A 22,967-nucleotide genomic window follows, 5' to 3' on the forward strand; every position below is an offset into this window, starting at 1 on the left:
GTAAATAAACAAAGAAAATACCAAATTCTCATCAAATTTAGTAGGAAAATTCATCTAAAAAATCATCCAAAAACACACAAACTCAAGGAAGGAAACACCATTCTTTAATTAAGACATAAACGGATAAAGAAATCGCATAAAGAGCACAATAAACCTGCAAAGAATAATTAAAAAAACCCACACACACACACACACAAAACAATACGAACATTATTCGGAAGAAGAAGTAATTAAGATATTGTTCATGTAAGAAAGAAGGAAGAAAAAAAAATGCCGAGCGAACAATGTAATATTATATCTAAATAACGTTATGTGTTGTCAGTCGTAAAGCACTTTTACAGTATAACATTTATGGAGACGGTGACATTGGTAAAGAACCGCCTTAGCGGCCCACCAACACTCATCAATAATAGACAGAGTATACCAGCGTTTGGGCGGAGACTGTTGATAGAAGAGGCGGGGCTCTACCGCTACTTGCTCTTTACTACTTCTATAACCTGTGACGTCAGTCGGGAAACAGGTAAGGAGGTGGAAAAATCACGCGTCATGTATTTTTTGATTGACGCCTTACTACGTTCCATTTTCTTTCCCTTTTTTAAAAATAAATTTACAGATTTAGAATTTTTATTTATTGAAATTTTAAAAATTCGTATTGTATTTTATAAGTTTAATTTATACATTTTATTATAAAATGCATTTTTACTGAGTAAATTAAGGGTGAAGTTAAGTACTGTTCTCGCTACTTCCTGAGTTTTATTATTATTATTATTATTATTAATTTATATTGTATAATTAATAAATAAGACGATTTTATATTTGAAATTTTTAAATTTTTATAAGTAAACCCCAGAACTGCACTTATAACTGTAGCGCCTCACGCTGTAGGCCTACAACCGAGGGCCTTGCGCTTTTAAATTTATAATTATTTGTTAGTGGAAAAGGCCCTCTTGAGGCCCTCCTCTACCGAGTAGTACTTTAGGGCCTCGTGTCTAAATCACTCTCTCATACACCCCTCTACACGATTATCAGTGTAGCATTGAGAGTAACTTCCTCTTCACTTTCTTAACTAGAAGTGATGATGAAACTCTCTTCCTGTAGATAAAATTTCATATTTTCTTCTTTTTCCTAATCAATCTGTCATCTTAGAAATCAAAGACACGATAAAAACAATCCTGTAATTCAAAGAGTTAACGGTCTAATTTTGTAATTCATTTTAATTAATCATGAAATATGTTTTTTTTTTAAATTAAGAAAAAATATATATATTTATTTTTAAATTTAAATTTTAAAATTATAAGCGGTTTCTATTGATTTAAACTGGTTTAAGTTCGATTGGATTTAACAGTTCTTAATTAATGATTAAATGAGCGCGATAAGTGGTTCATGGTAAGTGATTCAATGGTATATTGTCTACAGAAATTAATTTGTAGTAGACCTACGTGGTTTATAGTATTCAAGTCTGTAGTAACTGGCTTGTTTAGACTTCTTTATAGACTACTATAGGCCTCTTAATCATGTGTAGCAGGTTACAATAGTAACTAATTTATGGTCTTTAGTAAGATTTCGTTACTAATTCATAGCAGATGTAGTAACTAATTCATTGCAAGTAGCCTATAGTAATCAATTCATAGCAAGTAACTTACAGGAACCAATTCATTGCAAGTAGTCTGAAGCCCATAGTAAGCAATTAAGGCCTAATTGTAAGTAGCCTGTAATTCTTGGCAAGCAGATATAGTAAATAATTGATCGAAAACAGCTTATAGGGTCCAATTTGTAGCATATAGTCTGTAGTAACCAATTCATTTCGAGTAGTCTGCAGTAATTACATGTAGGCCTAGTTCATTGCAAGTAACCTACAATAACTAATTCATAGCCGATAATTTATAGAAACAATCGTTGGAAATAGTCTTTAATAAGTAATTTGTGGAAAGTATTAAAATTATAAATTAGTCAACAGCTAATTTACGGCAAGTAATTCGTGGCAAATAACATATAGTGCCTAATATATAGCAATGTATATATTCTATATAAAATTTTGTAACTGTAACAGTAACTACCTGTTTGCTTGTTTTGTATTAATTGCTACTGCTACACGAGGCTTTTTAAATGTGAGGCTCGGGCTAAATGTCCTTCTGGCACTCTTGTATAACTATATTTTACTGTTTGTACATATATAAAAGGCATATGCGGCATTTTATATAGCTTACGAATTGTATAATCGATCCTACCAATGACTTTAGTAACATAAAAGTGCATAACTCCACAAGTAGAGATACATAAAATTCAAAGGTTAATAAAAAATGAACTGAGATAGCCTACATAACAGATATATAGACGTACAAATCAGACATACAGACACGTAACTGTTACGGATGCATAATAAATTAAATACATACGGTTATATAAGTTAGGCCTAACAATATATATACATAATAAGGATAAGTGTACATAATATATATAGGTTAATAAGGCAGTACATGTAATATATATAGGGATGCATAATAGAAGAATAGCCATATAAAGTTACATAGAGGCGTATACATAATAGCTAGGTTTATAGGAATACATATTAGAAGCGCAACAGTATACATAGCGGTACGTAAGAGATACATATATATATAATGTGCTATATATAAGGATGCATAATGGAACCGTAACAATATACATAGACAGAAAATACGCACATATACAGCGGTACGTAACAGAAACCAATAACAGATATACACGTAACACGCACAGAAAGACAGATATAAAACAGATACGTAAAAACACAGAGATACACAGCAGATATATAGATTAATAAGGTAGAAACACCCAGAATTTTTTCTCAGGTTACACGTAACACAATTTAACGACCATAATAAAAAAAAGCGCAAGAAATCTAATTGAGTAAAGGTATCAACATAAAAATTTCCACAAAGATTATTTCTCATACTTTAGTTAAAAAAGTCGGGGGTATAGTAAATATCTCGATGATAGCAGTGATTCCAGGTTGTGGTGAGGAAAACTTTATCTTACTAGCATCTGGCCAGTTCTACTAATTCCATCGTTTTAACAACTTTAACGTTAAGCAGGCAGGGCTTCTGGTTCTCATCGCATCGCACCAAATTTAATATCCTTACTGCACTACATACTATCTGGTTGATGACTGAGACCTGTTATCAAAATCCCATTGGAAGAAATGCCATCAGCGCAAAGAGGAATATAACAAGGAAATGCAATTAAGTAAGTATGATCTATAGTAAGTGGTTGTTACGATGCGCTTGGCCATTTGCCGGTCAATGGAGATCCCGTTTACGAGGGCGTAACTCAACGTAATTTGCATCGTTACCAAAACAAAACAGGTATTAACAACTCTTCATTGATTTATAATTAGTTATATTTCCTATTGGATTAACTTATAATTTATTCTCAAAGTTTGAAATTTGTTATAGAAGCTGTTAAAATCTTTATTGATGCTTCTTTTTAATGTTAGCATCTCTCTCTCCTCCTTCTCCTCCTCCTCTTCTTCTTCTTCTTGTGATAAATCCGCATCTGTTTCTTTAATGGTTTTTATACAGAGGTTTTCTCGATTTTAGAGGTAAATTTTTACTAAAATTTTAATTGAATTTACTACTTTTACATGTGGATTTAATAAGAAACTTTCCCTTAAAAGAATGCTTATTTATTGACGCTATTGTTAATCTCTCTCCTGTTCATCTTGTGATAAATCCGCATCAGTTTTTAGTAGTTTTTTATACAGAGGATTTCTCGATTTTAGAGGTAAGTTTTTACTAAAATTTCGATTGAATTTACTACCTTTACACGTGGAATTAATATGAAACTCTCTCTTATAAGATTGCTTTATTTATTTTGTGATGTAGAGTGAGAGAAGCAGAGAGAGATTTTTAATAAATTAAAATATTTTAAAAATATGGAGACATTTTATTAATATTTTCAAAATGTTTTCAATAATTTTCTATAATAAAATTACTTATAGAAGCTGTTAAAATCTTTATACATGCTGTTTTTTTTATGTTAGATGTAGCGAGCATCTTTCTCTCTCTTCTTAATTAGATCCGCATCTTTTTCTTTGAAGGTTTATGAATTTATGAATTATTTTTATACAGCGTTTTCCTTAATTTTAGGAGTGTAAATTTACTTTAATTTTACTAAAATTTGCCTTAAATTTATCATTATAAGAAATAGAATTAACGAGAATGCCTCTCTCAAGAGGATGTTGATTTACCTTAAATGTAGAATTATGAGTGATGAGAAGGATTTTGGTAATTTAAAAGTATCTTTTCCTTCAGAATTATAAAGATTTAAAAAATTATAAATATTTTAAAATTCTTTATATAAATATTTATAACTAACTTTTTATGTTAAAGATATTAAAATCATTCTTCTTCTCGTCTTAATAAATCCACATTATATTTTAGAGATATTTGGGATTTTTACAGAGATTTCCCCTCCTGTTATAGATATAAAGTTACTTAAATTTACTAAAATTTCGTTTAAATTTGACAATTTTAGAGGCAAATCAACTAGAAAAAGTCGTTTGTCTCTTAAGAGGATGCTGATTTATCTTAAGATCTGTCAAAGATGCGGAGATGATTTTGATAGTTTAACTACTTTTTTTTTGTTTTTTGGGTATCATTAAGTCAGAAATTTTAAAAATTTATATCCTAAAAATAATTTTAAAAATTAAATTTTTAATATTTTTAATTTTTTAAAATATAATTTAAAATAAATTTATCAAGTTTCTCTCTTCATAAAGTATACTTATTACATTAAATCGCAGAAAAATGTTCTTAAAGCTAGAAAAGTTTTATTTTAAAATAAAATAAACTGTTTTAACTGTTTAAAAAAGTTTAATGTTTTTATTTAAATTATTTTTTTTTTAATTTTGAAGATTAATTAAACCATACAAGCGCCATCCTCTAATCATCCCACATCCTTATGGACTAGCATCTTTAGAATAGATGATGGAAAAATGATCAAATTTCCTTAATTATATAACTTTTTTGATATAAATTTACAGTAAATTTAAATTCTAAACATTTTTAAGCTTTAAAAAAACCTAAATTTATATATTTTTCTCTGTTTTAAACGATAAATTAGACAATATTTTGATGAACTCTATAGCCTATCAACTTACTTCTAAGCTTGTTTTAGACGTTCTAAAAAATTTATTTTGATAATTATCCGCTTATTATATAGATTAAATAGTGTAATATTTAGAGTAACATTTATTTTTAGTTAAATTTAGTTAAATGATGGGTAGGAGCTAATTTTAGACCACTATTTTCTAGCTAAATTTGGTATAGGAGAGAGTCTTAATAAGAGGTTTTTTTTTTTTTTTAAATTTATCTTATTAAAAACTATGAAAACATCTGGTAGATATTATATTAACATAATTTTAAATGATTTTCTGTTACTTTGCATCTGACAAGTTTGCAAGGTTAAGATGTTTATAAGGAACGTTTAAAGATAAACAAAATATATCCTTTCGGAAATATTATGTTACATTTAATCCATTAAATTTAAAAAATATGTTCATCAGAAACGATATTTTAATAATTTCAAAGGGTTAAATATAATTTTATATAATTTTCGGCCATTTACATTTATAAAAATATCAGATTTTTACGAATTAAACGAAGAAATAATCTTAGCCCCTGAATGGCATCTTCCTCTTATAAAAATGCAAAGAAGCCGAAAGGAGAAGCCGAACATTTTCTATATTAAAATTTAAAAAAATTTAATTTAAAATTAATTAATTAATTATATTATATTTAAAGTAAAAAGACACATCATCCTACATCTATGAATTATAATGACAGCAAATTTTGCGGTTGTGTACGCTCCTTTCTTTAGAAATCTTGATAAGAACGAAGCAACCCCTACAGGGATAATGACAAATGACAATGATTTCTACCTTCTTTAGTGGGCAGGAAATTTTTATTTAAACACATCTGTCGACCACTCTTTCTATAATAGGTCCTACTAGTTAATTGAATCAAGTTAGAGCACTTAAAGTCAACCCCAGTAGTGTCGTAACAATCATATTAAGAGTAGGAGTGCAAATCTGGTCCCAGCAGCAGTCAACTGAATGAATATGGATGACTTTTATCAGTTATATCTGTTGCAATGTGCTTTGGAGATCGGACGAATGAAGATGAAGAGATAACGTGATGCTGGATGAACACGCGCGTGTATACAACAGCGTGACTCAAGCGTAACATCCTCCACTCCTCCTCCTCCTCCTCCCTTCTCTATAATCTTTAAATCTATGTAAACAAATTGATTTTTTAAAACTAATTTTGTAATTTTCTTCTTGTTTAATGGTTATTTTTTTAAAAAATAAATAATTAAAAGCATTTTTAAAATTCATTTCTTAAGCCAAAATGTCTTTATGAGATGTAGAAGTATGTCGGTTGTGTATGAAAATTTATACTTATTTTTTGGAATTAGCAAAGAGTTAAGCTGATAAATTGGTGATAAATATATTAAAAATGGTATTAGGCCTTTCTTAATTTTATAAAGAAGCAGTTAAAAATCTAGAAAGATGTGTTAAATGCTTGTGTTGGAGTGAAGTGTGGCTATATTGATCTAATTATGGATCTATATTATGAGAGAAGAATTGAATAGAGCTTATAAGAGCTTCAAAAATTAGGATTTAGAAGTTTCTGGAGTGAAGATTATGTTAACAATTTCCAAATTTGAGAAAACAAGTTTACGAGGAGCAAACAGATTTACATTTTCAAGCTGTGGAAAGGAAGAAGTTTCATTTATAAGAGCCAGACAGGAGCTACATTTACAAGGAGCAAGCAAGGAGAAACAGTGAGTAAAGCCACATTTACAAGATCCAGAAAGAAGAAACAGTGAGTAAGGAGCCACATTTACAAGAGACAGAAAGGAACTATATTTACAAAGAGCAACAAGTAAGTTTAGAACAGTAAGGAGCTACATATACAAGAGCCAGAAAGGGGCAACAGTGAGGAAGGAACTATACTTACAAGTTATAAAATAAAGGATCATATTTAATTGTTTAACAAGGATTTAATAATGTCCAAATTCATCTAATTAATAGATATATCTGACAACTTTTTATTATTAACACAGTTATTTAATTTAAAAAGACGGGAACTTAGCATCACGTACTGATGAGACCTGTAGGAAAATAAAGTTATAAGGACACAACTGATAAAAATTGAATAATAATTTTTTGACAAAGGAATATAAATTTTATAAAATTTTAAATTTATTATTATTTAATTTTGTTAATCAAATCCTACAGAAAGGCTAAAATTCTTTAAAGAATCTAAAAATAATATTCAAAATTCCTATAAATAAAGCACAGAAATTAATTATATTTACTAAATTTCTCCACCAAAATCCTATAAAAACATGGTTTTAGAGGCTCAAAAAATCAGTCTCTAGAAGGGAAAAACACTAAAAAAAAAGGTAATAACAATCCTTAAAATCCTACAGATAAAGGAACATAAACTATATTTATTAAGTTTTACGTACAAAAGTTAGTGGTAGAGGCTCAAAAAAGTGGTAAAATCGGTCGCCAGAAGGATAAAACTATTAAAAAATTGATCCCATAGGCAAAGGGCCATAAATTGAATTGATTAAATTATATCAATAAAAACCCAGAGAAAAGGGTACTTTAAAACTGAAAATACCCCAAAAAAAGTATGCAAATTTAGGGGGTGGGTTGTATTTAAGTATTTGATAAGGTTGTAGAGTGGGGCAGGCAGTAGTAGGACTATAGAGGACAATTGTCGACCAGGCGTGTCCGCATCGTGATGACGAAGAATCATTAGTGGAAGGAACTGGAATTACAGGTAGTGAGTGTATGTTGGAAACGACACGACACTATCCGTCTGATCGCACGTCTTAGCTAATTAAAGTGAAGAATTTCGGTGCCAGACAAGCAATATTTCCATCCACCATGGCGACTAACACTGTCCCTCGATCTGTGGAGGGTCCTTCTGTGATTTATGACGTCGACAAGGCTTTTAAAGTTTTTCGAAGGAAATTCTAACAATTCCTGCCAAAATAAAATGAAATTTCTATAGGAAATTGATAAAAATTTCACGTTTTTCTTCAAATATTTCGTGAAATTTCGCGGTTAATTAATATTTAATTAAGTACTGTACATCTGTACTCGAACAATGGATGAAGTAGTTTCTGCTCTGTTTTCCTGATATTTTCCCATGAAATTTTTAAAGAAAATAATGAAAATTTTACGTTTTCGAATCGAATATTTCGTGAAATTTCGTAACTGATAAGTTATAATTAATATTTCCTTCATTTTAATTAAGTAAACGCGTTGATTTTGTAGTTGTCTTACTGATACTTTACCTCGAATTTCATTGAAATTTTTATAGAAAATTAATAGAAATTTCATTTTTTTTTCGAATATTATGTGAAATTTCATAATTAATCAGTTATAATTAGAATTTAATTAAGTAAAGCAGTGCTAGAACAATAAATAAAGTAGTTTTTGCTCGTCTTTTTCCTGATACTTCACCTGTTTAACCAGGAAATTATTTCTTTGTTTTAACCTTCTAAACTAGTTTTTTTTTTATATATAGGATTTAAATTAAGAAATTAGTTTTGATCCTATTTAGGACTTAAATAGGAAATAATTTCAAGTGGATCAGTAGTTGTTGTTGTGTAATTATGTCCTACATCTCCGCGTGAAGTTGGTCAAAGTGGGTAAGGGTTTAAGCACGTTATATAGGGGAAATAAACTTTCAAGCGCGTTATATGCGTTAAGAAATAACAAATTTACTACTAAAATGTGCACAATTTTCTCGTAATTTCCTAAATTTTGATTCCTCTATAATGATCGTCAATAAAAGTGAAGAGGTGACGAGGTTCTACACATATATAAATGCTGAATATAGTCGAGTAAATTCGTTTGTAAAGCTAATTTAATCGTTAATAAATTGCCAAATTTATGAATTTGCTAAAGTTTAGAAGGTCTAAATTTGAATTAATTAAGTTAGAAGTCCAAGATTAGGTTTTAAATTTCTAAATTTGAACTTTGAACTTCCAAACTATCGTCAGATTTAAGTGTCATTTATGCCCTAAGAAAGCATTAAAAGATGCAATTTTTGAATGCTTTTTAATCATAAAATATGTAATTTAATGATTTCATCTAAAAATAACATTTAAAAAATTTTATTTATTTTTATTTTTGCCTGAAATTATCCAAAAAAACTATAAAATTTTGATATGCAAATTAAAGGTAAGTTTGGAGAAAATATAGATGTTTAACCCATTTTTTCGTGTTATGAATGCCCTAAAAACGGAATTTTGAAGAGAAAAAAAGCAAAATAAACTAAATTTTGAGGCAAACAGAGAGGAAAAAACCGAATTCTGAGGCAAAAAACCGTTAAAAAAGTCGAATTTTAAGAAGAAAGAAGCCTTTAAAAACGGTCTTACGAGACAAATCTTATAAAACAGAACACGAATTCCGAAGAAAACGGAAGAAAAATCTGATAAAATTTAACTTTTCTCCCATTGCATTTTATACGTTCAGCCAACTATAACAACTTTCGATTAACTTTCATTCGAAAACAACAATTTCCAACCTTAAATTTCTTCGAAAGTATTCGTCGCTTGGTTTACTCTTACCCCTCTTCGCCTCTCCCCTCCCCCTCTAATGTCATTTACTCGTCTCGACCCCCGTTTCCCCCGATATAACGTCATCAATTAGCGCTGAAAAATCCTAAAGATCGTGGACGAGGGAATATTTGAATGGGGTGAGATGCTTGGCGCCAGTAGGACCCAGTTAAGGGGCAGTGGACATCTTCTACAATTTGACCACCGTTGACAGTACGTTGACAGAATGATCACGTCGCCCATCTAATGACATGTCTGTCGTCTTGGTTGTAAGTCGATCCGACTTGGGTTTCAGGAATTCTGAGAATGACAGACTTAAATTCACCCAATGACTCCTCTTTGTTAACTGTTGAGTAATCTGACATCAGTTGTTACTTTTGTATCCTCTCCACCACCAACACTTGGTAAATACTTCCTACGTTTTCCATGTTTTCGTACAGGGATGTGGCTCTAGTTTAATTCCTGCAGGGATTTTTAGGTATTTTTTTCTTAAGAAATGGCTTAAAATGTTAAGTTTAGAGATGTGTTTAAATGTAAACACTTTGTGGTCTCTTCATAGAAAATAGGAGTTTTCTCTAGTAAATAACTGATGATTGACTGTCTATATAGGGAAATAAGGCTCTAGTTTAATTCCTGCAGGGATTTTTTTGGGGTTTTTCTAAAAAAGTCATCTAAAAATTAAGCTTACAAGCGTGTTCGACTGAAAATACTTCATGATTCCTTCGTAGAGAACAGCAGTTTTCCTTCGTAAATTACTGTTGATTGACTGTTTTTGCATGGAAATTAGGGTCTAATTTAAATTCTAGAGTAAATTTTTGAATATTTTCTAAAAAATCATCTAGAAAATTATGTTTAGAAGTGATTAACTGTATATATTCTTAGAAAATAACTGGCTAAAATATTATAAAAATCAATAGCATTCGTTTAATTTTAGATGGATGTAGCGAGTGTTGCTCATCGAATAATCAAATCAGTCCTCTAAAAAACTCTAAGCACTCTAAAAATGCAAAAAAATCTAATAAAAAAACACAGAGATGATATTTTCTCTTAAAATTCAATGATAAATCTTCAAAAATGTCAAAATTTAAGGGCTAAATCTAAGGCCTGCACTGATCTTTAGGCCATTTATTAAAGCAATTTTTAGAATCTAAAAATACTCAAAAATTTAGTAAAAATTTTCAAAAATTCAAGTGCAATTTTAGTTTCTAATTCTTGAATTTTTAAAAATTTTAAATCTCTGCGTTTTTCAATAAATTTTATTAGATTAAAAAATGACAAAAATTTTCCCAAAAAGTGCAAACATTTCACGAAAAATGCAAAAAATCTCTCAAAAAGTGCAAACATTTCCCGAAAATGCAAAAAATTTCCCAAAATGTGCAAACATTTCCCGAAAACGCAAAAAATTTCCCAAAAATGCAAAAATATTCCAAAAAATTGTAAAACAATTCCGAGAAATTGCAGAAATTTTCAAAAAAACTTATCCAAAAACGTATTTTAAAATGTTTTATATCTTAAAAATTTCAAAAATTGCAAAAAATTTCCGAAATTTTTACACTCATTTTAACAAACACCTTACAAATTCCCAACAAAATTTATTAATTAAAATAATTTTAATTCATTTTATGTAAAAAGTTTTTACATAAAGAAATTGCTTAAAAATTAAAAATAACACGCAAATTTTCTAAAAATTTAAGAGAATTTCTAGAAAATGAAAGAGTTAAATTCATTTTCTAAGATAAATTTGCATTAAAAATGAATTTTTACCATAGTGTTTTGCAGGAAACAATAAGAAAATGCTGACAATTAACTGGAATGTCTGACCTAAATTCTAATCTTGTTTATAATAATAATAATAATAATAATCGGACATATAACACGAAATTGTAATTATGAAATTCTAGAAAGTTATGAAGATTAATCACTTTCAACATCCAAAAGATTTATTTATTAAAATTTAATTAACTTAATTTAAGTTTCTAAAGAAATCCAGAATTTGAATGTGATTTATTTGTAAATTTGCGAGTTTTTTAGATTAATTTTTCGCATTAAAATTTTCTTAATAAATCATCTAAAAATTCTAATTCCATGGGTAATTGATAGTTTATGTTTTATAAAATTCTAAAAAAATCTTAATTTAATTTATATATTTGTCTTCGAGCTGACATACAGGACGTACGCTTAAGATAATCTTTTTAAATTACACTTATGTGTGAGATTCTTAAGAAAATTTGCTAATTTATTAGAAAGTTTTTACGTGCTTCTCTGTATAAATGAACAAATTCCCTCAACAATTCTCTACAAAAACTTATTTTTAAAGCGTACGTTCGTATGCAAATACGTAGCTCAAAACCTGCACAAAGTAGAGCTTTTTAGACGAATTTTTTTAACTGCACATCTAAAAAACTCCTAAAAACAATAAATATATAAATCTAAAACTCCCAAAAATTAGAGTTTTTAGATAATTTTCTCTATTCTTTACTATAAAACTTCTCTAAAAATCCCCACTTTTTAAATAAAAGCTTCCAAAAAGCTAAACGAATTCTCACATAAAACATAACTTAAAAATCTGAATTTTGAAGTGTACGTTCGTATGTAAGTACGTATACGGGATCTACGTATAGTATAGATTTTTTAAAAATATTATATTAGAAAAGACTCACCTATAGAAAGAGTTAATCGCGTGCGGGAAAAATCAAGTTGTAAAAAGAGTTCGTTGACCGTTCGTATGTCTGTTTATCAAGAAATCGTTTGATGCCGCTTATTACACGGAATTATTCGCCATGTATATTATATTTTCGACTTAGTTAGACAGAGTAACTATAGTTCTTTGCTGACGTAACAGCTGTATCTAATTATGAAGAAACACGAGATTGAACATAAAAATGTCGGCGTAACACGTCAAAAAAATCCCATATACACACTTGTATACACTAACTCTTCTTACTTCTTTGTAGCCGCCGAATCCCCCTTTTTTTTTGGACTCTAAAAAATATCAAATTTTTTATTTATTATTTTTTTGATTTTCTTTAAATTAATTTAATCAGATTTTTTGGATAATATCGATTTTTTGGAATTTATATTTATTTATTTATTTTTTTGGAAAATGGAGGTTAAGCATCACCTCCCCCCTTGTTATCAAGGAGGCCTTAAAAGGGGTTGAGTGTCCACTTAAAAATTCTTTGATTTTGGATTTTCTCGTGTATTTGCAGGTGTGTTTTTTAAATATGTGATTAAAAAATCCCACGTTTTATGCTACACTAGAGTGTGTTTTTTGAACCACAGCTTCTAAAAATGTCAAATAGCTCACAAAGATACCCTCCATTTAGCTTATTTAAATGCATTTTTTGAATCTGTGACCATCAAATTTCCCAAAAAATCCATATTCTATGGCACACTTTAGTGAGCTTTTTGAACTACAGCCTCCCAAAAGTCTAAATAGCTCAAAAAATACCATCTATTTAGCTTATTTAAAGGTATTTTTTGAATCTGTGACTAGAAAACCATCAAATTTCTCAAATAAACCACGTTCTATATCATACTTTAGTGTGTTTTTTGAACGAACGCCTTCAAAAAATGTCAAACAACTCAAAAAATACACTTATTTGAGTGTATTTTTTGAATCAGCGATTACAAAACCATCGAATTTCTAAAAAATCCACGTTCTACAGCACAGTTGTGGGTGTTTTTTAGAATCAAACTCGTTTTCTTTCAGATGATTTGGAGTTGTTTTTTTTGGAATTTATGAATATATATTAGTACCTTTGTTTACATTATACTTTCCCTAACATATATGACGTAAAAATATAATATAAATAAGGTTAAAGTATTGTGTACTTGTGTTAGAAGTACTTTAAGAGCCAATAAGTTTGATGCTTCATTTGACTTGAACGAGCGATGAAGTGCATCACTTAAACAGTCAAGCTCCTGTATTTAACAAGGAATATCATTAATTTGTCACTTTTATAATGTAAAATTAACGTTAGAAATGTTAATTAAAACGTTTTTTTAAATTAATTTTTAATTAATTTTTCTATCTTAATTAAAAGATGGACTTTATCCTTCTTATCACTTAACTCATCTCTTCTACTCAAGCTGCGATTTAAAAAGGGTTTAAAAAATGGCGATAAAATCAGTTTAATTGCGTTTAATTTTAATTACAGTTAAACGTAATTAACTAGCGATTGTAATTTTTATTTTTTCGTAAGATTTATTTAAAACTTTCCTTAAAAAATTTGTAATTTATCACAAAATAATTTCATCTTCTCCATCAATTTGCATACAAAGCTTTGTCGTCAAACGTTATTTAACACGATTTAATCTTAATTAAAGCAAATTGAATTTAATTTTAATTAGTATTAAGTTAGATTGTACAAAATGTGTTTGTAATTTTTCTTACATTTAATGTAATTCTGTAACAAAGATAAAGATAGTCCTATTGTATATTGTAGCGAAAATGACTTTTTAATGATGTTTAATCCCATTTAAACTTAAACAGCATTAAGGAAAATCTTAAAAACATAATATTAATATGCGATTTATTCATAATTTTCCTTATTATTTGTATAATATTCCTGTAAAGTTGAATCTCACCTTCCTCATAACAGCACATCGAACTGTGATTAAAAGTACTATTTAACGTTATTTAATTATAATTAAACTTAAACAGCATTAAATTAACCCTAAAAGTCATCATTTTAACCATTTTAATGCGCGATTTATTCATAATTTTCCATATTATTCACTCAATATCTCTATAAAGTAAGCTTTATTTCCTCATAACTAAGTACTAAAATATGACTAAAATTATATTATTTAATTACAATTAAAGTTAAACAGCATTAAATGAATCCAAAAATCATCATTTTAAGCACGTTAACGCGTGATTTATTCGTAATTTCCTCATAAATTGATACATTTTCCCAACAAAGATAAGCTTCGCCTCTCTTCGCTGCGCCCACAAATTGTGATTAAAAACACTACTTTAGTATTATTTAATCACAATTAAAGTTAAACGGAATTAAACTCTATCCAATCACGAACGATTATTTATTCAATTCGCGGCCATTTAATATTACTAATCATTGAATTATTTCCAATAAAAGTAACCATGTTAGGCATTCCAGGCACGACATACCATTTGTTATTATCAATATAATGAATGGGTAGGCATTTCCATGTTATTGAGCCGTGTACTGGTCCACCATTGGTCGATGGAAGGAGCCAATGAGAGGTTAGACGACCCCCCTCACGTGACGAGAAAACCAGTTTTTGAAAATTTAAAAGTAGAAAATGTGTGAAACAATAGTTTTTGCCTTCACGAAAAGGCGGAAGGAGTAAGAATAAATAAAAAAACACAAGAAAAAAGAAAAAAGAAAACACGTAAATTTCAAACTGAAGAGCCAATTATATCGAAGCTATTGTCATTTTCTTTCCTAGTAAATTGTTAGGTAATTATGGCAAAGTAAAGTCTAGTAAGCAATTTATCTTGTTGTAGGTACAAGAGGTCACATTGTTTTATAAATCTAAGCTCCCCTCCCGCGTGTTACATTCTCTTAAATTCGTTTCTATTGGCTGTCTGGAATGTGAATAAATTACTCGAATGTATCTGCCTCTGTTCGTTTCCTGAAAAAATAAAAAATAAAATTGGGTTTAAAATAGGTGAGGTAATTGCTCCTGTTCTTTAATATAGAGCAACTAAAAATAGGCGTTTAGATGAAAGGGCGATAGGAACTTATGGGATAGGGAGTGGAGCGTGTAAAAATAGGGAATGATCATGTAAAATGTTGGTATAAGTTAGAAATAGGGGTTTACAGAACTTAAAATAGGTACAGAGATAGGAATAGAACACTTAAAATAAGGGTAGGAGTAGGAATAGAATGCTTTAAATAAAAGCAGGGGGTGAGAATAGGATATCTGAAATAAAGAGAGGAGTAGGAGTAGAACATTTAAAAATAAAAGCAGGAGTAGAAAAGAACACTTAAAATAAAGGAAGGAGTAGGGATCGAACACTTAAAATACAGACAGGAATAGGACTAAAACCTTAAAACAGGAATAAGAATAAGGCATCTGAAATTAGTTTCAGGATTCGTCTCTTTTTAGCTAAATTTTAGGAATAAATAAGGTATATTTATTGATATTTGTTCGTTAAAAGTGGCATAAATAAATTTTCCAGATTTTCAATATGAAATACTGATAAATGACACAATAATTTTAATTATATTTCAAAGGATTAATAAACTTATTTAAATTTTATGGTCAAAGATAACTTAATTCATCTTTTAAAAATACATTTAATAGTGATTTAAAATAGTATAATTGTCGTAAATGGGCAACGTGGATCCGTAAATAGTCACAGATTGCATCAATTTTTCAAAAATTTTACTACTTAGGACTTTAAATCCTTCTTAAAATAATCTACCAAGTGTTTTTCGTGTGTGTTGGAGTTTTTAGATGTTAGTTTCAAACTACGAATTGACTGAAGTCGTTGGCCTTTCAACTATCGACATAACTTATCTTCATGTTGACATAAGAGTGGGAATAGTTGTTGTCATCATGCTCTTATTTAGAGCTAAATAGTGAAAAATTATATCAAAAAAATCACATGCCAATACTAAAAAATCGATGTAGAAAGCAGGAAAGAACGAAGAAGGCACTTAACATCATCCCGAAATTAGAACAATATCTATTATCATCGACAAGAAAATGTGCATAATGGCAAGTTTATTTTGAACCCGGATAACGGATTATCACACCACTTAAACAATTTTCGTGACAGTCAAATTTAATTGCACTTATAAGAATTATGAGACTAGAAAGTAGATAAGGACACACAAAAATGGGATGTGGACGAAACGATCGAGAGCTGTATATACATTATGTATTGGGAGTTAAGAATAACAGAGGGACGATAACCTTCAATACAACTTGGTCACACAACAAGTACACAGACAATAACTCAAACACTCATCTGGGTTGATTTAATGTCTGCCATTACTTTACTATCTATGTGAGCGACGTAAAGGCTCCAGACCTGTTTCCTACTCTTACTTAGTTCAACACTATGGGGAGGATCGTCTTACATATGCGGCGTCTTTTGTCTTGACGCCTCCTTCGATGGACTCATCTACCTCCTCCCTTGATACCCGAGATGCTCCTACTTCGTTTGTTACGATAAGAAATCCTCTGAGACGAAGGGATAACTCTAACGGATATACTGTTTCCAAATAGTCTTTTAAAATTGTTTTGTTACCAAGATATGACTCATCGCGATTTCGAAAAAAATCTCAATTTTTCGTTAAGGCCAAGCCTCTTTTCATATTAATTATGTTATTTGATAAAAGGAAAATCTAAAAATAGTTGGGGTGGTTGAAAATTCCCATTAGTTTATCGTTGCTCCTTTGATAAAAACAGCTCTCCCTCCTCCTCTTGTACAGTTTAAATCGATTTTTTAGAAGAATAACAACTTCTAGCCGACATTTGAAATAATTATAAATTAAATCAGTTGTGGCTTTCGTTTTACAGTTAAATTTTGTGTTTTTTGAAGGCAAAAGTTGATTAAAATAATAATAATAATTATTATAAAATTAAGCCTCTTATTCTTTAAAAAAGCCTAAGATAAAAACTTTAATTATTAGATTTTTAAAATATAATTTATTTTTTAAAAAAATTAATTAATTTTAGAGTTTTTTGAATCAATTTTGTATTTAAAATATGCAAATTTGCACTTTATAAACGGAAAAAAAAAGTTTACTTTGCTTGTTATAGAGTGTAGACGAACTACAGGCGCTATTTGTAGTTATATATTTAATTTAATTTAAAATTTACATCTGGAAGAATTTAGAAAAACTATATTAAGTTAAAAACATAAAAATTACATTTAATACATATTTTTTTGTAAATTATGTATAAAATTTCCACGAGTTTCGCTATTTTTTTACACTTTATAAGCAGGTTAGAGGAGACTTTGTTCGTGTTTTTCAACTTAATCAATGTTAAAAAATTCAAAAAACTTCCTCCTCCTTTCATAAATCAATCTGTTAAAGTTTATATTAAGCTTGAAAACTTTTATAAATAGTATAAGAAGCCATATATCAATCAAGTAGAAACATATAAATTCATTTACGATGCCACACCAAATAGGAATCATTTTACGAAATTTGTTTATAGTTAATAATTGGTGGCTAGGTTGGCAACACGATACGATTTGGTATAAGAACTCCTCCTATGGAGAGGATAGTGAGTTAAAGAAGTTCTTATCAGTTAGATAGAGGACAGTAATTGCCTACTCTTTTTATACATGGCCAATGAGATTGGTCTCGTGAGGAAAGACTAGAGGTCCTGTAGATAAATTTGGCAGATGACAAATCAGGTCAATATTGTTCCTAGACAAGGATAACGTTCCCTGCTCCATTATACTGTTAAAATAACCCGACTGTATTTACTTTATTTACGATGTCTATGAATTAAGTTTTATGGAATATTATTAGTGACGTATCGTTTTACATTATTAGTTCTACATTTGTTTCGTTTTTGAAACTATTTTGACGCTAAGAAAAATAACAAAATAAATAATAAAAATAAAGAAAGGAAATCGACAGTTGTTGGTAATGAAATTTACATTGTTCTATAAATATAAAAATGTATATTTCAATATAAATCTATAAACAGAACAAATGTACATTTCATCACTGTTGTATTATCTAGAACAAATGTATATTTCATTATTTTTCTGTTATAAATGTGTTATGTACAGTACATTCCATCATATTTTTATAGCCAAAGCTATAGGGAGCGATAATGGGCCCTAGGTCACTCTTTCGGGTATTTATTGAAGGAATAAATAAAGAAAACTGTACGTGTTGCCATTTTTTACGATTTAATTTTCAAAATTAAAATTAAAAAATACTTAACAATTAAAAAATGAAAATACAGTATATTGTTTAAAACATTTTTACTGTATATGAGGAAGATTAATTTTAAGTTATACAGACACAAAAGTAACCAAATATCTAATTTTATAATAAGATTTTATTATTATTGAAGTAAATATTTTGTAGGTTATAGGTTATAGAACAGGTACTGTACAACCTTTGTAGGTTACGGTAACAAAGAGCATTTACATGTATAAACTGTAAACAGGAAAGTATATAAAAAAAATCCTCTTAAAAGTAAGATGGCGTATAGAATAATTCGACAACATAACACTAGCTTATTGTATAAATTGTGGCATTATTTACAATTAAACTTTGCAGTAAAAACTAGAGCATTATATACACGTAAGTTGCAAACAGAGTAAAGTTTTATAAAATCAATATTTTAAACAATAAATGTATGACACTGTTAAACTAAATAAAGCATAATAGAATATATTCTTACAGCAAAAAAAAGAAAATAAAAATAAAACAGCATTGTATAAGTGTATAACATCAACAGAACAATTGGAAAAATCATACAGTAAAATAATTAAAAAAGTGTTAAATTAATGCGTAAAAACTAAGAGAAAATACAAGACAGATTTAAAAATCAATTACTTTATTTATTAATCTTTTACATTTTTTAAAATTATCTTTGTTTAAATTAAGCAATATGATTGGTTAATTTAGTCAATAACAATACACGAAATTGAACATTAACATCTGTAGCGCCATCTAACGAGTAAGTAACTTTAGTAATCATAACGCCATCTGTTAGCAAATTTGACAAGATGGCCTTAAGTTTATTTTAAAAATAAACAATACATTATTTTAAAAACTCGAAAAAAATTAAATAAAATTGTTTTTTGAGATATTAATTAAACTTTTATTAAAATTTTCTTGTATATCACATTTAGACTGCTTATTTTGCATCACGTTGTGAAGGTGCATAAGTGTAGAAAATAAAGAATATAAAGAGCTTAATCCCTGTAAAAGTAAATATTTTTAATAAAAAATTATAAATATTTAAATTAATTTATTAATATTTACTCTTAATAGGAATTTCTTGATGATTACGGAACAGTTCCATAGTTTGACTCCTGAAGGCATACCGCTGTACTTCTTCATTAAGATGAGAAACTAGAAGGAAAAAAATCGGATAAAAATTAAATTACGTTGTGTTTTTGAAAAATTAAAAAAAAATCATTTATAATTTTAAAAAATTGACTGACTTTAAATTTGTTTTCAATTGTCTCAAAGTTAATGTCAAATTTCCAAAGTTCTATGAAGCATCCTCTTGACTGTAGAAGAAGAAATATCAGTAATAAATATCTTTAAATATTAATATATATTATTAAAATAAATATGTATTTAAAATATTTACCATAGAAGCAATTTCTCCAGCAGAAAATGAAAACAATGCCAATTGAAAAATGTAAATGATACTCAAAGCGAAGACATGGAATCTCATTAAAAGGTTAATTTCCGAGAAACAAAATATATAAAAATGAAAACAAGTGAGACATATGAGTGCAACGTAAGATGATAAACTCACAAACACTGTATTTTTATTTATATATTCTAAAAATTCGCAAATTCTGATATGATTCAAGTGGATCATTTTTAAGAACTTGTAATCGATATCAGTTTTAGATTTTTTAAATAATTTATTATGTACAGAATAGAGATTTAGTGTGATCCACATACACATTAGGATGCAAGTTGCTACACCATATAATAAAATACCCCAAGCATGAATAACGCCCCCAGCTAAGAGAAACAAGAATATAACGACAAATGAATGTTCCATACCTTCACTCATGTAATCAAAACCCTTGTATGCAACCTGGCATGCAAATGTTATAGATAAAATGAAGTGAAAAATTAAAAAAATCATAAACATAATATCTACATAATTCGCCATTTTGAATCGGAGTTCATCGTCCACAGTGCCTAAGTTGAAATGCGTTAAATTTACGTATTTTCTCGTAAGCAGGATGGTGAGAAATGTTGCATAAAATGAAGCGAATGTAAATAAGAGACAGAAGATAACATCTATGTTATTATCTCCATAAACATAAATAAGCTTAGACCCTATTACTTTAGTTTCTTCCAAACCGATAAAGTATATTATTGTAACTAGTACGAACGTCAAGTAAGGAACTATCAGTATCATATTCTGATACATTCTGTAGTAAGGACCTATCAATGTTTCCTTAGAAGAACAGGGATATACAACTACAATTCCAAAGAACTTCAATACTTGAAAAAATGGATACAGATGGCAATAACAGCAGATTTCTTGAGCGCATTTCTCATTGATGCGATTATCAATAAGAAATGCATCTGCTACTTTATTTCTCCTAATCAACAGATTTCTCTTTAATTTATTGATCATTTCTCTGCTAAAAACACCTGAAAAAATTTAAAAAATAATATATTAATATCCAAAAATCGAATATTAAACTTAATAGACCATTATTGTGTTTAAATACATATTTAATTAAGTTATATAACGGAAAAAGAAAGACAAAAATCTGTTAAATATTGACACAACTAATGAAAACTCTGCGTTTTAAAAATTATTTTGTTTATCGATCTCAGGGAATAAATTTCTTTTATACAGAATTTGTCAGGATATATGTTTTGCACATTTAATCATACTTCCCATATGATGTATATTTAATCAAACAGATGTAATAACAGATGAGGGTGAAGAAATTTATAAATTAGAATTTGGAAAAATCTATGACTTTATATATACTAAAGTGACATGTTCAGATCTATGTGCAGTATATACAAGGCTGGAAAAATTGAAGTCTATAATCTAAAGCACAGAGAAACTTACCTGAATAATTACAGAAGGAACTTTCTCGATATGCGTATGAGCTAGAATATAAGGCGTTACGTCATAGCTTAAAAGCTTCATATGTATATAGCCTAAATCTGTTCTTTATTTACATTGAATGAACAACAGTACGTTTTGGCTAATTGTTCTTTAAACGTATGAATATATTAATTTGTTTACAGACGATTATATTAATTCTAGCATTTAATGTAAAAATAAATTGAGAAGTTAATGTATACGGTATTAATGTAATACCGCATACATTAACTTCTCAATGTTTGTGTGTAGTGTACTGTACATTAAATAGCTAATGTATTACGGTAATCATTTAACTTTAGATCAGAAGGAGATGTAAATTCGCTCCCTTCGATAACATGCCAAATCCTCTGAATGCTATTTAGAGTACCAAAATACATTCATGCTAACGTGGTGATCTGTCAAGGGGTACCTCCTGGGTGGACTTTCTATGGAAAGCTGGCTCTATTTAGGTATTAGACACGTAACGAAACCCAGAAAACTCCATATGGTCGCCCATAGGTTAGGAGCGAACCTAAAGCTACTACTGTATTCTGTGGTTTCATACATCCGGTCACTGGTGAGCCCTTCTACTGACTGGATTACTAACAGATTACCAACAGCACTACTGTTACTGAGAGTGTATAAAAATACATTATACAAATTCTCCAGTAAGTACTGCAGATAATCTTATTGGACTACAAGTACTTAAGCTACTAACTGAAGTGTGTAAGATGTATATTCCAGGCTTACTACGTTATAATTCTACTTAAAACCACAAATATTATATCAAAGAATATAAAAAAATTTAAATTTATAAACTTACTTACGGACGAAATTTTTCAATCTTTCTTTATCAACTATAATGATGCTTATGCTACGTATCTTTATCTATTAACAAGATATATGATCGATTTTTAAATTGACTCCGTTATTTAACCGATCGATATTATAAATAAAAATTCTTAGAATAATTTCATAAAATATAATAATTTTGATGCTTTATAATTGTTATTTAACAGCAATTTAAAAATAAAACTGACTTAAAATTCTAAAAGAATTAATTTATTTACTTTATACAGTACTTTTACATTCTCAGATAAATTTACATGATTATGATCTAATTTTCTTGTATTATTTTAAGAATTTCTTATATTTGGTGTATGTACAGTACAGTACAGTACAGTATAGTAAATCATAACATACACTTACAGTTAAATACTGTATGAAAGTACAGTACATACCTTAAATCGAGGGAGGAACTACACCAATGATATTAGGAGTAGTTGTAGCATATTTGGAATGGCCTTACCACGGATCTGGGGATCATGGAGTACCCCAGAGAAAGAAAGTCCGGGAACCTAACCACAGAATATTTTATATACAGTAATACTATTAAATAATTTAGGCTACGTACAGTAGTACATAATAATAAAAAAATATTCGAAATTTAAACGTTAAAAATTATATAAAATATAATCAATCAAATCGAATTTCGTTATTTGGAACAATGGATAGGAGTCGCCGAAAATGTTCTAAGGGTGGCACAACCACCCCTGGATCCTCGC

The sequence above is a fragment of the Centruroides vittatus genome, unplaced genomic scaffold, assembly GCF_030686945.1.
Source record: "Centruroides vittatus isolate TY-2023 unplaced genomic scaffold, ASM3068694v2 contig_790, whole genome shotgun sequence".
NCBI lineage: Eukaryota > Metazoa > Arthropoda > Arachnida > Scorpiones > Buthidae > Centruroides > Centruroides vittatus.